The sequence below is a fragment of the Tamandua tetradactyla genome, chromosome 3 (genome assembly GCF_023851605.1).
Source record: "Tamandua tetradactyla isolate mTamTet1 chromosome 3, mTamTet1.pri, whole genome shotgun sequence".
NCBI lineage: Eukaryota > Metazoa > Chordata > Mammalia > Pilosa > Myrmecophagidae > Tamandua > Tamandua tetradactyla.
In genome coordinates, this window is record NC_135329.1 from 204,690,694 (window position 1) to 204,704,401 (window position 13,708).

At 33.7% G+C, this 13,708-nt stretch overlaps 1 non-coding gene across 1 annotated transcript; it reads right to left on the reverse strand.

The window, feature by feature from the left end:
- Positions 1-12,956: 12,956 nt before the first annotated feature.
- Positions 12,957-13,147, reverse strand: LOC143678605 (U2 spliceosomal RNA). The gene has a single exon (XR_013173384.1). It is a non-coding gene; the product is annotated as a U2 spliceosomal RNA (small nuclear RNA).
- Between the last annotated feature and the right edge of the window lie 561 nt (positions 13,148-13,708).

A 13,708-nucleotide genomic window follows, 5' to 3' on the forward strand; every position in this document is an offset into this window, starting at 1 on the left:
TTTATGGTAGCTGCTTTGTGAGATCTGTTAAGTAATATTTGCCTACCCCCAAGTTATAATGATATTCTTCTATGTTTTCCTCCAAAAGCTTTGTAATTTATTTTAGTTGAGGCAGATGATCCATCTCTAATTACTTTTATATATTATGAGAACTAGGTGGTCAAGTTCTTTTTTTCCCCCAAATGGATATCCAATTATTCCAGCATCATTTGTTAAAGAGACTTTCCAGATTCATTTGGCACCTCTAATGAAACTCAAATGGCTGTGAATATGCAGGCATATATCTGACCTCTATGCTGTTTTAGTCATCAATTTGTCAATACTTAGGCCAGAAATGTCCTCTTTCAATTACTGTAGCTTAAAATATTAAGGTCAGGCAGCATAAATGTTCAAACTTTCTCTTTTTTCAAGATTGCTTTGGATATTCTATTCCTTTTGCCTGTCCATATAAATTTTAGAATTTACTTGTTAATTTCTACCAAAAACACTTATTAAGATAATGATTAGGATTGTATTGACCCTGTATTTCAGTTTGAAGAGAAATGATACTTTAACAATATTAAATCTTTCCATCCATGAACATGGTTTATCTCTGTATTTAATTAAGTCTTCCTTAATTTCTTCCAGAAATATTTTATAGTTTTAAGCATAGAGTTATTGTGCATCTTCTGTTCAACTTATTCTTTAGAAATGTAATGGTTTTGGTACTATTTGCTTATTTTATTTTTCAAATGTTTGCTCTTAATATATAGCTTTTATAGTTAATTTTAAGCATTTACCTTGTATCATGCAGACAGGCTAACTTCCTTTCTTAGCTTTTGAAGTTATTGGTAGATGCCTTTGGATTTTGCCTTAGGATTTTACACAAAAGTAAAGTCATCTGCAAACAGAGGATGTGTTTGCTTCTTTTCTGATATTTGCATTTTCTATTTCTTTTTATTGCCTTATTTCATAAGCCAGATTGCCATTACAATGCTAAATAGAAATAGTGAGAGTGGACATTTTTGCCTTTTCCTGAATTTAGGAGGAAACATTCAACCTAATAGCCTTAGGCATGATGTTTACAGTAGACATTTCAAGCTGTTCTTTTTAAACTGGATAATTTTTCATATCTGTCCTTTTCAGGCTATGTTACTTGTTTGCTGAGAGTTTTTTTGTTTGTTTTCATTTTTAATCACAAATGAGTGTTAAAATTTGTCAAATGTTTTCCTGTACCTATTGACATCATCATATGTTTGTTTTGTTTTTAGTCCTTTCATATGATGGCTTACAATGATTGACTTTATATACATAAATATATATAAATATATGTTTTTTTAAGTAAGCTTTATTTATCTATGGTAAAAAACTTGGGGGAAAGGGGAAAACAGTGACTGATTTTTGCATGTTGAACCAACTTTGCATTACTGCAAAAACTCCACTTGGTCATGAACTATTATCCTTTTTACATATTTATTTATATTTATGTTTCTGAGGAGTATTTGACTGGATATCTGTAATGTTTGTTAGGTTATGGTGTGATAATTATACTAATTTTATAAAATGATTTGGAAGGTATTCCCTCTGCCTGTATTTTCTGAATGAGTTTCTATAAGGTTGGTATAATTTATTTCTTAAATATTTAATAACATTCACTGTAACACCCTCTTGGCTTGGAGTTTTATTTGTGTGAGAGTTTAGGAAATGAGTTCAATTTATTAAATAGTTGTTTAATGTTCATTTATATCTTATGTCTGATTAGTGCTGTTCTTCAAGGAATTTGGTTTTTTTCCTGTATAGTCAAAACTATTGGCATAATGTTGTTCTATTTTTATTATTATTGTAATATCTATATGATATGTCATCATTTCTGATATAGGTAGTTTGTGTTCTTTCTCTTTTTTTCCTTTCATTGGTCTAATTAGGGGGGTGACAAATTTTCTAGATGTTTTTACAGAAACAATTTTTACTTTAAATACTTCATTGTTTCTTTCCCATTTCATTGACTTATTTTATTATCATTATCTTATATTATTATTAATCTCCTTCCTTTTCCTTACTTTATATTTATGTTCACTTTGTACTTATTTTTTGGTCTCTTAAGGCCATTGATTTTATGATTTTCTTCTTTTCAAATAAAAGTATATGTAGCAATATATTCTCCTCTAAGCGTTTCTTTAGTTTCATCAATAAATGTTGAAATATTCTATTTTAGCAATCAGTCAGAAATATTTTTAATTTCCCTTGTGATTTCTTCAGTGGCCAATGTGTATGGTTTAACACAAAAATTTGTTAAGGCATTTTATTATGTTGTGTTTTTAATTTAATCAAGTTTTGGTAAGAGAAATCCTGTGTGATTTCAATTACTTTAAATTAATGAGACATGGTCTATGGTTTAGCATATAGTCTCTCTTGGTGGATATATCATAAAAAGAATGTGTATTCTGCAACTGTTGGGTGCAGTGCTCTAAAAATACCACGAGTCAAGTGGTTGATAAAGTTGTCCACATGACCCATGGCTTTCTGACTTTCTTTGTCTCCTTGTTCTATCAACTGCTACATGAGATGAGTTAAAATCTCTTTCGTGAAGTTTCTTTTACTCTTCTTATAATTCTGGTTTTGGTTCATGCTCTTTCGAAACTCTTTTCTTAGGTTCATACGTATTTATGTTTGTTATATATAATGTTCCTGAAGAATCAAATCTTTTATCGCTATGACATGTCCCACATTATCTTTGGAAATTTTTTTTTTATTTCCAGGATTGTTTTATCTAATAATATTATGGCTACTCCAATCTCTTTAGGCTGTTTGGATGCTGCATCTTTTACCATCTGTTTGCTTTTAACTTACTTGTGTTTATCTTTAAAGTACATTTTAATAGACAACATATAGCTGACAATTCTTTTAATTGGAATACCATAACAATTACTGTAACATTGATGTACTCGGATAAAGTCTATCATTTTATTAGTTTTTTTTTCTGTTTCTTCCCTCTGTTTCTTGATACTCTGTTCTTTTATTGCTTTTCCTTTTGGGTTATTTGGATATGTTTAGAATCCCAATTTATTATCTAATTGCTTTTTTTTTAGCTATACTTATTTACATTACTTTTTAGCAGTTATTCTTTAGCTTTTTTTTACAGTCTACATAGACTTAATCTTATTCCAATTCATGTTAAATGTCAAAACTTTGAAATAGTATAACCCAATTTCTCCCTTATCCTTTGTGCCATTTCTGTCTCATATATTAAATGCATATATTATAAACTCCATAGAGCATTATTATAATTGTTCCTCTTAAGCAGTCCAGTATTTTAAAGAAATTAAAAGGAAAACATTTTACCATTTCAGATGGGATTCACTTGTCCTGACATTCAAGTAACCCTCTGATACCACTTCCCTTCAGCCTGCAAAGTGTGTCCTTTAACATTTCTTGGAGTACAGGTCTACTGAAGACGAATTCACTTAGTTTTATTTTATCTAATTTTTCTTATTTCATCTTCATTACTGAAAAAATATTTTTGCTGCATATAGAATTTTGAGTCGACAGCTTTTTTCTTTTAGCACTTCAACATATATTCCATTCTCTTTTGACCTCATAGTTTCTTTTGAGAAGTCAGTGTTCATTTGAAAAGCTCGTCCTCTATATACTGCATTTTTTCTGGTTTCTTTCAAAATTTTATCTTTATCTTTGATTCTTAGCAATTTGAGTATGATGTGACTGGGAATGGCTTTCTTCATATTTATCCTGAGTGGCATTTACTGAAATTTTGAATCTGTAAATTTATGCCTTTCACCAAATATGGGAAATTGTTGACCACTGTTTCTCTATAAATACACCTCTGCACCATTTTCTCTCTCCCTTCCTTCTGGGTCTCCAAGTACATGTATATGTCTTTAACATAGTTCCTTATATGTGAAATTCTGCCAATTAAAAAAAAAGGTTTTATTCTCTGACATTTTCAGATTGTGTAATATCTATCAATTCAGCTACATTTTCACTTTTCCTTCCTCTTTGACTGCATTCTGCTGATAAGCCTGTCCTTTGAAGTTTTTATAACCGATGTCTTATTATTTTTCAATTCTGGAATTTACGTTTGTTTCTTTTTATAGTTTTTAATTCTCTACTGAGAGTTTTCTGTCTTTTTATTCATTGTAAACACATTTTCTTTTAACGTATTGAGCATAATACTAATAGCTGCTTGTAAAACCCTAGAATGCTATTCCAACATCTGGGTGATCTGAGAGTTATGTTTGTGATTGATTTTTTTTCTTGGAAATATGTCACATTTTCCTAGTTCTTAGAATGTCAAATAATTTTGGATTGCATTTGGGCCTTAAATTATGTTATAATCCTTTAAATAATTTATTTTTGTTTCACTTGATTTTAATGGGTAACTCACTTGGTTGAATTTAAATATAAGCTATATCTTAAGTGACACCCTCAATCTCAGTTAAACTCTTTTATCCTGAACTAGGCTGTTTTGAATTTCTTCCGTGTATTAATTATTGAGGGGGTTACCTATAGATTTTGCTAGAGTATATGAATTAAATTTGACCCTTCTTCTCTGGGCTTCTCCTCACTCACTTACCAGGAGCTATTTTCCCTGAGCTCTTTCTTCTGGTGTTTCAGACCAGAAAGACTGTAACTTTTTTTTTTTTTTTATTTTTTTTTATTTTTTTATTTTATTAATCAAAAAAAAGAAAAGAAATTAACACAACATTTAGAAATCATTCCATTCTACAAATGCACTCAGTAATTCTTAGTATCATCACATAGATGTATGATCATCATTTCTTAGTACATTTGCATCGATTTAGGAAAAGAACTAGCAAAACAGCAGAAAAAGATATAGAATGTTAATATAGAGAAGAAAATTAAAATAATAATACTAATAATATATATATATATATATATATATATATATATATATATATATATATAAAGGAAAAAGAAAAAAAACAAAAACAAAAGATACAAACACACAAACAAACAAACAAAAAACCATATTTCAGGTGCAGCTTCATTCAGTGTTCCAACCTAGTTACATTACACTTAGGTATTATTGTGCTGTCCATTTTTGAGTTTTTGTATCTAGTCCTGTTGCACAGTCTGTATCCCTTCAGCTCCAATTACCCATTATCTTACCCTGTTTCTAACTCCTGCTGGTCTCTGTTACCAATTATATATTCCAAGCTGATTCTCGAATGTCGGTTCACATCAGTGGTACCTTACAGTATTTGTCCTTTAGTTTTGGGCTAGACTCACTCAGCATAATGTTCTCTAGGTCCATCCATGTTATTACATGCTTCATAAGTTTAGTCTGTCTTAGAGCTGCATAATATTCCATCGTAGGTATACGCCACAGTTTGTTTAGCCACTCGTCTGTTGATGAACATTTTGGCTGTTTCCATCTCTTTGCAATTGTAGATAATGCTGCTATAAACACTGGTGTGCAAATGTCCGTCTGTGTCTTTGCCCTTAAGTCCTTTGAGTAGATACCTAGCAGTGGTATTGCTGGGTCGTAATCCATTCTGCCATTCTATGTCTTTTGATTGGGAAATTCAGTCCATTAACATTTCGTGTTATTACTGTTTGGGTAATACTTTCCTCTACCATTTTGCCTTTTGTATTATATATATCATATCTGATTTTCCTTCTTTCTACACTTTACTCCATACCTCTCTCTTCTGTCTTTTCGTATCTGACTCTAGTGCTCCCTTTAGTATTTCTTGCAGAGTTGGTCTCTTGGTCACAAATTCTCTCAGTGACTTTTAGTGTATAAATGTTTTAATTTCTCCTTCATTTTTGAAGGACAATTTTGCTGGATATAGAAGTCTTGGTTGGCAGTTTTTCTCTTTTAGTAATTTAAATATATCATTCCCACTGTCTTCTAGCTTCCATGGTTTCTGCTGAGAAATCTACACATAGTCTTATTGGGTTTCCCTTGTATGTGACAGATTGTTTTTCTCTTGCTGCTTTCAAGATCCTCTCTTTCTCTTTGACCTCTGACATTCTAACTAGTAAGTGTCTTGGAGAATGCCTATTTGGGTCTATTCTCTTTGGGGTGCGCTGCACTTCTTGGATCTGTAAATTTAGGTCTTTCATAAGAGTTGGGAAATTTTCAGTGATAATTTCTTCCATTAGTTTTTCTCCTCCTTTTCCTTTCTCTTCTCCTTCTGGGACACCCACAACACGTATATTTGTGTGCTTCATATTGTCATTCAGTTCCCTGATCCCCTGCTCAAGTTTTTCCATTCTTTTCCCTATAGTTTCTGTTTCTTTTTGGAATTCAGATGTTCCATCCTCCATTTCACTAATTGTAGCTTCTGTCTCTTTAGATCTACCATTGTAGGTATCCATTGTTTTTTCCATTTTTTCTTCTTTGTCCTTCACTCCCATAAGTTCTGTGATTTGTTTTTTCAGATTTTCTATTTCTTCTTTTTGTTCAGCCCATGTCTTCTTCATGTCCTCCCTCAATTTATTGATTTGGTTTTTGAAGAGTTTTTCCATTTCTGTTCGTATATTCAGCATTAGTTGTCTCAGCTCCTGTATCTCATTTGAACTATTGGTTTGTTTCTTTGACTGGGCCATATCTTCAATTTTCCGAGCGTCATCCATTATTTTCTGCTGGTGTCTGGGCATTTGATCAGATTTCCCTGGGTGTGGGACCCAGCTGGTTGAAAGCTTTTTCTGTGAAATCTCTGGGCTCTGTTTTTCTTTTCCTGCCCAGTAGGTGGCGCTCGTGGCGCTCATCTGTCTGCACGGCAGTCGGCCCAGGAAACCGCGCGTGGAGGCAGGGGTCGCTGGCCGCCGCGGCTTGGGAGAGTGCCGGTCCTAATTGCCCAGCTGGCCCGAAACGCCAAGCGTGACGGGAGGGCCCCGCTATCCAACGTTCCCAGTCAGACCGGGGAGCCACGTGCGCGGAGGGGACCCCAGTCGCCAGCCGCCCCAGCCGGGAAAACGCGCGCCCCTCGGGTATCTCACCGCAGCAGATTCTCCCTGCCCGTTCAGCTGTTCCAGAATGGGGTACGCTGTCTTTTTGGTCTCTGTCGTGACTCCGGGAGCTGTTTCGTATTGTTTCTGTTTCTTTAGTTGCTTTTCTGGAGGAGGAACTAAGACCCGCGCGTCTTACTAAGCCGCCATCTTCTCCGGAAGTCGACTGTAACTTTTTAATACAATGTTTTTCAACTTCCTGTTACTAACTGCAATCTGCCTTCATGCCAAAAAAGGTCATACAAATGGGAAATCCATCCATGCTATTTTCTTCTTTCAAGAGTTGACCTCCCTCTGGAATTCATCTACTTTGTGCAGTCTCTACTGCCTTTACATAGCTGGGTTTTGTTTGTTTGTTTGTTTGTCTTTGTTTTTGTTTTTGTTTTGCATGGGCAGGACCTGGAATCGAACATAGCTGGATTTTTAAAAATATTTTCCAGAGTTTATGATTTTTATTTATTGTTGGGTCAGTCTTATAAAACGTAGCGACATCAGAAACTAAACTTGTAGCAATTTTGATCTCCATCTTCCTAAATCCTCTATATGTCTGTATTATTGAGCAGTCTAAAATCGGAACCAGTTATTAAGCTGTTGTAACAATTTCAAAAGAAATACTATGAATGGCAGAGTTGAAAAGCCGTGCAAAGACAGGGTGAAGAGGACTTGGCAAAATGAAATGATGGAGGGGTGAAGATGATTATGTTAAAACAGTAAGTACTGGTACAGATCAGCCTGAGAAAGTTCAAAAGAAAGCATGGGCTTTGCCCAAGCCTGAAGGAGATGAGGAAAAAATGGATTAAAGTCAGAATAAATTGTTTCTGAGGTGCCAGCATCGTTGGTATAGGTTTCATACCAATACCAAAGACAGTAAAATTTAGATTTGCAGCCTATACCAAAGAGATTAAAATTTAAATTTGAAACCAAGGATCTATATTAGGGGAGAATTTTATGTGTGTATATCAATAATAGATATTAAAGTTGAAAGCTTTAGAATGCATGTCATATAGGGATTCACCATTTAGGTCGAAGTACTGAAATTGCCATTTTTGTAAGTCAAAGACAGTCAAATACTAGCAATAATATATGGTTCAACTAAATAAACAGAAGTCCAAGAACAGAAATATAGAAGAAATCAACTTCTTTTAAGGAGCAAATTCTCTAATCAGAGTTTGACTGATATAGTAGGAGTTAATTAGAAAAGTAGGAGCAGGTATGTAGGACCAATAAATATGTAATGTTGACTATGTTTGTTGTGGCACAGTTGAGTAATGAGAAAAACATACAATTCAATATAAATCCTGCTGGGAGCATTGGTTATGGAAATTATGAAATTACATTCTTATACCATAGGCCAAAATAAGTTTCTGATGTAATAAATACTTAGAAATGTAAGGGGGAATGTAAAAGCTCTTAGAAGCAAATATAGGAGAATATTTATGACTTGGGTGCAGAAAATATATTTGATCGATTTGATTACATTAAAATTAAGAATTTCCATTCATCGAAGGACAGCACAGAGAAGGTGAAAAGACAATCCACAAATTAGGAGAAAGTATTTACAACACCTAAAAGTAACTAAAGCATAGAATAAAAAATATCTGATGAACTCCTAGAAATCAATGAGAAAAGGACAATGAATAACCCAATAGGAAAATGGGTAAGTGATGTGTACATATATTTCTCAGGAAAAGAAACATAAATTGCCCATAAATAAATGAATTTATGTTTCTTTTTCCTTTAGCAATCAGGAAATGTTAAATTTATCCCACTTCTTAATTATCAATAAGCTTGATAATATCAAACATTGATGAGGATGTTGATCAAAAGAACTCTCATATGTTTCTGTCAGGATTATGAAATGCTGCAACCACTTTGGAATACAACAAAGCATTATCTTGTAAAATTAAACATCTGAATACCTTATTAGTCAGTAATATATCTCTATTTTGTTCTCAGAAAAAAGTTTTATACTTGTGGAAAATTTTCTTAGCAGTATTAATTATACATCAAAAATTAAAATAATATCAAACTTCATTAACAGAAGAAGGAATACATAAAGTATTATAATCTACAAATGGAAATCATGGAGTAATGAATATTGATAAACTATGAGCTACATGTATCAGATCATAATAGCTAGTGACAAAAGAAAGTTGTAGATAACTACAAACAGCTATAAAGCTCAAAACAAGCAAAATTTCACAATAGAGTGTTTTAGGATTAAACTACCCTAATGTGATTAAACTCTAAAAGTAAAATTTGACTAAACTATAAAAATAAAATAAAGCCATGAAAACAAAAAACAAGAGGAAAGAAGGAAATAACATATTGAAGTAGCTCACAGGTTTATAAATTTTATTAGTAACAATTTAGTTCTTAAGTTGGGTAGTGAGTTCATGAATATTCATCTTATTATCTTTATAAAACATTGTTTTAAATGAGCATGAGTATTTTATTTTAAAGGGGTCTATAACAAACTTATCATATAAATAAAACATAGCAATGCAGAAAAGTCTCACATTATATTCTGTATACCACAAAGTCCATTCATATACCATAATTAATTTCGTAAATAGTATCTTATAGTCCATAAAATATGTTCTCTTACTTTCAAAATATATCCTTAAAGTACAAGGAGAAGTAACTTTTTCAAAAAAATTTTATTATATGGTATGTCTGATTTCTGGTGGAAGGGATATTTTACATTAATCTACAAAGGATACTTCATTTCTAGATAAAAGTATCTGTTAGCATTGAACAGAAAGAAGGGAATCTAACTGATGTAAGCTTTCTTAGATTCAATGAAATAGCTGGTACCACAGACATTTTCCTCTCGGGGATTGTGAAGCTGACTCTCTCTCTATATATATATATATATAGAGAGAGAGAGAGAGAAAAATTATATATATAATTTTTTTTTTTCGCATGGGCAGGCACCAGGAATCAAACCTGGGTCTCCAGTATGACAGATAAGAATTCCACCACTGAGCCACTGTCGCACCGTATACTGATCATATATTTTTTTAGACTAAAAATAAATATTAGCTTTAGGCTTCAACTGAGTATTAGTTCAGCAAATCTTCAAGCACATCCATCTGCAGATCCAAGAATGTCAGTGAGCCATAAAGAAGTGTATCACTCTTTTCTTCTGCTTCCTTGCAAATTTACTTTTTCTAGAGAGTGTATTTATAAGAATATTTAGAGGTTCATTCACAGGCAGAAAAAATAAAAAGTGAATGAGAATGAGAAACATCAAATTCAGGAATTGTAGAGCAGGTGGATCAATAGGGAGCATAAAATAAATTTGATTGATAATGTTTATTATTTAAGCTGGATAATGTGTTGACAGATAAGCCACTATATTGTCTCATACCTAATGCACCTCCAAAATTTTCATGAAAATTTTTAAAATATAAAAATATGTAACTAGAAACCCAAAACCCATCAAAGAATGATTCACTCTGTAAAGATTTGTTATGCACCTACTGTGGACAAGTCTTTGCAATAGGCATTTTCTTTCTAAGGAAAATGAAAAGAAACCTGATTTGAATGTGAATGTTAAGTGAGTTATATGCCCAAATAATCCCAACTCAATGTGTTGGGAAAGGAGAGTAAATGCAAGGCTGCATCATTGGGATACAGAGGTTCTTCCAGTGGGAAAGGACTGCATGGAACAGCTGTCATTTCACCTAGGATTGGGGAAATGAGAAAATTTTTCCTAGCAACATTGAGTGTGGGAAAGATTCCATAAGATTTTCAGGAATACTGTTGGTTGGGGCTTGGCATACCATGGCAATATGCAATATTTAGCTGAAGCTTGCATAAGTATAACCTCCAGAATGGTGTTTTGACTCTATTTGAAATTTCTTAGCCACTGATACCTTATTTTGTTACATTTCTTTCCCCTCTTTTGGTCGGGAAGGCATTGTCAATCCCACATGCCGGGGCCAAACTCATCCCTAGAAGCCACATCCTAAATTGCCAGGGAGACTTACACTACTGGGAGTCATGTCCCATGTAGGGGGGAAGGTACTGAGTTTATTTGCTGAGTTGGGCTTAGAGATAGATAGACCACGTCTGAGCAACAAAAGAGATTCTTTGGAAGTGACTCAGGCAAAATTATAGGAAGGCTTAGCTTCCCCAGTACAAAAATAAGTTTCATAAGAGCAAGCCTCAAGTTTGAGGGCTTGGCTTATTAACTTTAGAGTCCCTAATGCTTGACAGAGTATCAGGATATTCACAGGTGAGGAAGTTCAATAGTTTCATATTTTTTTCTCCAGTCCCTCAAGAGACTTAGCCAATACTTTTTGTAATCTGCCTAACATATTCTGGAATGTTTCAAGATATTATATTAAGCTATACAGAATTACAAGAGTTCATTCCCTATCCTAGGCTGCATGTGTTATCCTGTTTAACTGACCTGGCAAGACAGGTTCAAGTTAGATGTGTGCCTCAAAAATTTTAAGTTTTGGACAAAATAAACATCTCTTCCTTTTGTCTCATATGGAAGATGAAGTTCTAAAATACAGTCAATACAATTTCATCCTGTACTCTGTATTCTGATTTACCTTAGTCCCAACCTATCAGCTTCATTCGTACCTCTAATTTAAATATGATATCTTTTTCAATTTCTTTAACAGTTGATGCATGAAGTAATGCTGACTTTCAGAGCTGCAGAACTCTGAGTCTCAGCATCACACAGGTACTCAAAGTTTCAGGGAAATACCGTGCTACACATGTAGAGCACAGCATCTCAGAATTTAGAAATAACGCTTAAATCTCAAGGAATAAATGTGACTTCTGTAAGAGCTTACAATCTAGGCCCTAATTTTCTTGTAAGTATTCTCTAAATGAGACTATATACTATTTGTCCTTTTGTTTCTGGCTTATTTTGCTCAACATAATGTCCTCAAGTTTCATTCACCTCATTACATATCTCACAACTTCATTCTTTTCTGTAGCTGCATTATATTCCATCAAATATATTCACTACAGTTTGCCTTCTCCATCTCAGCTAATGTACCCTTCAGCCACCTCCATCCATTGGCTATCATGAATAATGCTGCCATAAACATCAGTGTGCAAATATTTATTCAAGTCTCTGCTTTCAGTTCTTCTAAGTATATTCCCAGTAATGGGATTGCCTAATCATATTATGACCCGATATTTAGCCTCCTGTGAATCTGCTGCACTACTTTCTGGAGGGGCTGCACCACTCTGCTACCCTACCCACACTGAATTGATATACCTTTCTTTCCACATTTTCTTGGAATTTGAAGCTTTCTGCTTGTTTATTTATGTATTTATTTATTTACTTATTTTTAATCTTCAGATTTTGTTGAGATATATTCTATCCAAAATAGGGTCTCACAGTATCTGCCCTTAGGTGTACAATCACCATCACTCTTAATTTTAGATCATTTTCATTGCTCAAAAGAGAAAAATAATGGATAGATGCAGCCAAACCAAAGAGAAAAACCAAAACATGCCATAACTCATCCCCCCCGTCATTTACCTCTAGTATTGTGGTACTAGTGAGATATCCCTGCTAATGTAGTCCATAGCATGCAAGAGGTACTTTTTCCCGTATACCACTCTATTATTAGCTTTTTTATAGGCGTCATACCTTTGAAGTAGTTTATGCAAGAACGCATTTATACTTGTAGTGCTAATTGATGAGATAAATGACTTAAAACTACCTCTTTCAATCATATTCACCTTCAGCATGCCACTATTACTTATAACCCTACTAATGAACTACCATCCCCTCTACCCATTCCCATATATTTAAGTTCAACCTTGTTAACAATTCTGTACATATTAGGTAGCCACTCCCCCTCCTCTAGCTTCTGTCTCTAGGTCCCCTATATTCTACATTTTAAGAGTCTGAATTTACATTTTCTAGAGATTTCATATCAGTGAAATCATATAGTATCTATTCTTTTTTTTTTTAAACTTTTTATACATTTATTGTTCCCCTGAGGGGGTGCACCATTCCTGGAAGTACTGCAATACCAGGTCGATGCGTGGAGTGGACAGAGCAAGCTCCTATTCCATCTCCTAATTCCAAAAATCCATTTACTATATTGTCCTCGGATAGAGGGCGTATCAGATATTAAACTGATAAGAACAGATACTACACTTGATCTTAACCAAAAGGCCAAGAAGCGATAGTATCTATTCTTTTATGTCTGGCTTATTTCGCTCAGCATCATATCCTCAATTCATCCATATTGTCATATGCTTCAGGACCACATTCCTTCTTACTGATGGAACGTACATTCTGTCGTATGTATATACCACATTTTGTTTATCCACGTGTCTGCTGATGGACACTTGGATTTTTCCATCTTTCGATGATTGTGAATAATGCTGCCATGAACATTGGTATGCAAATGTTTGTTCATGTCACTGCTTTCAGACCTTCTGGTTATGTACTGAGTAGTGGAATTGCCAGGTTATAGGGCAACTTGATACTTAGTTTTTTGAGGAACTGCCAAACTGTCTTCACAGTGCTGTACCATTATACATCCCCACCAGCAGTGGATAAGTGTTCCAATTTCTCCACATCCTCTAGAACATTTGTAGTTTCCTGTTTGTTTCTTATAGGCTGAGATGATATCTCATTATAGTCTTGATTTGGATTTCTCTATTAACAAATAAAGATGAGTATCTTTTCATGTGCTTTTAGTCATTTGTATTTCCTCTTCAGAAAAATGTTTATTCACATCTT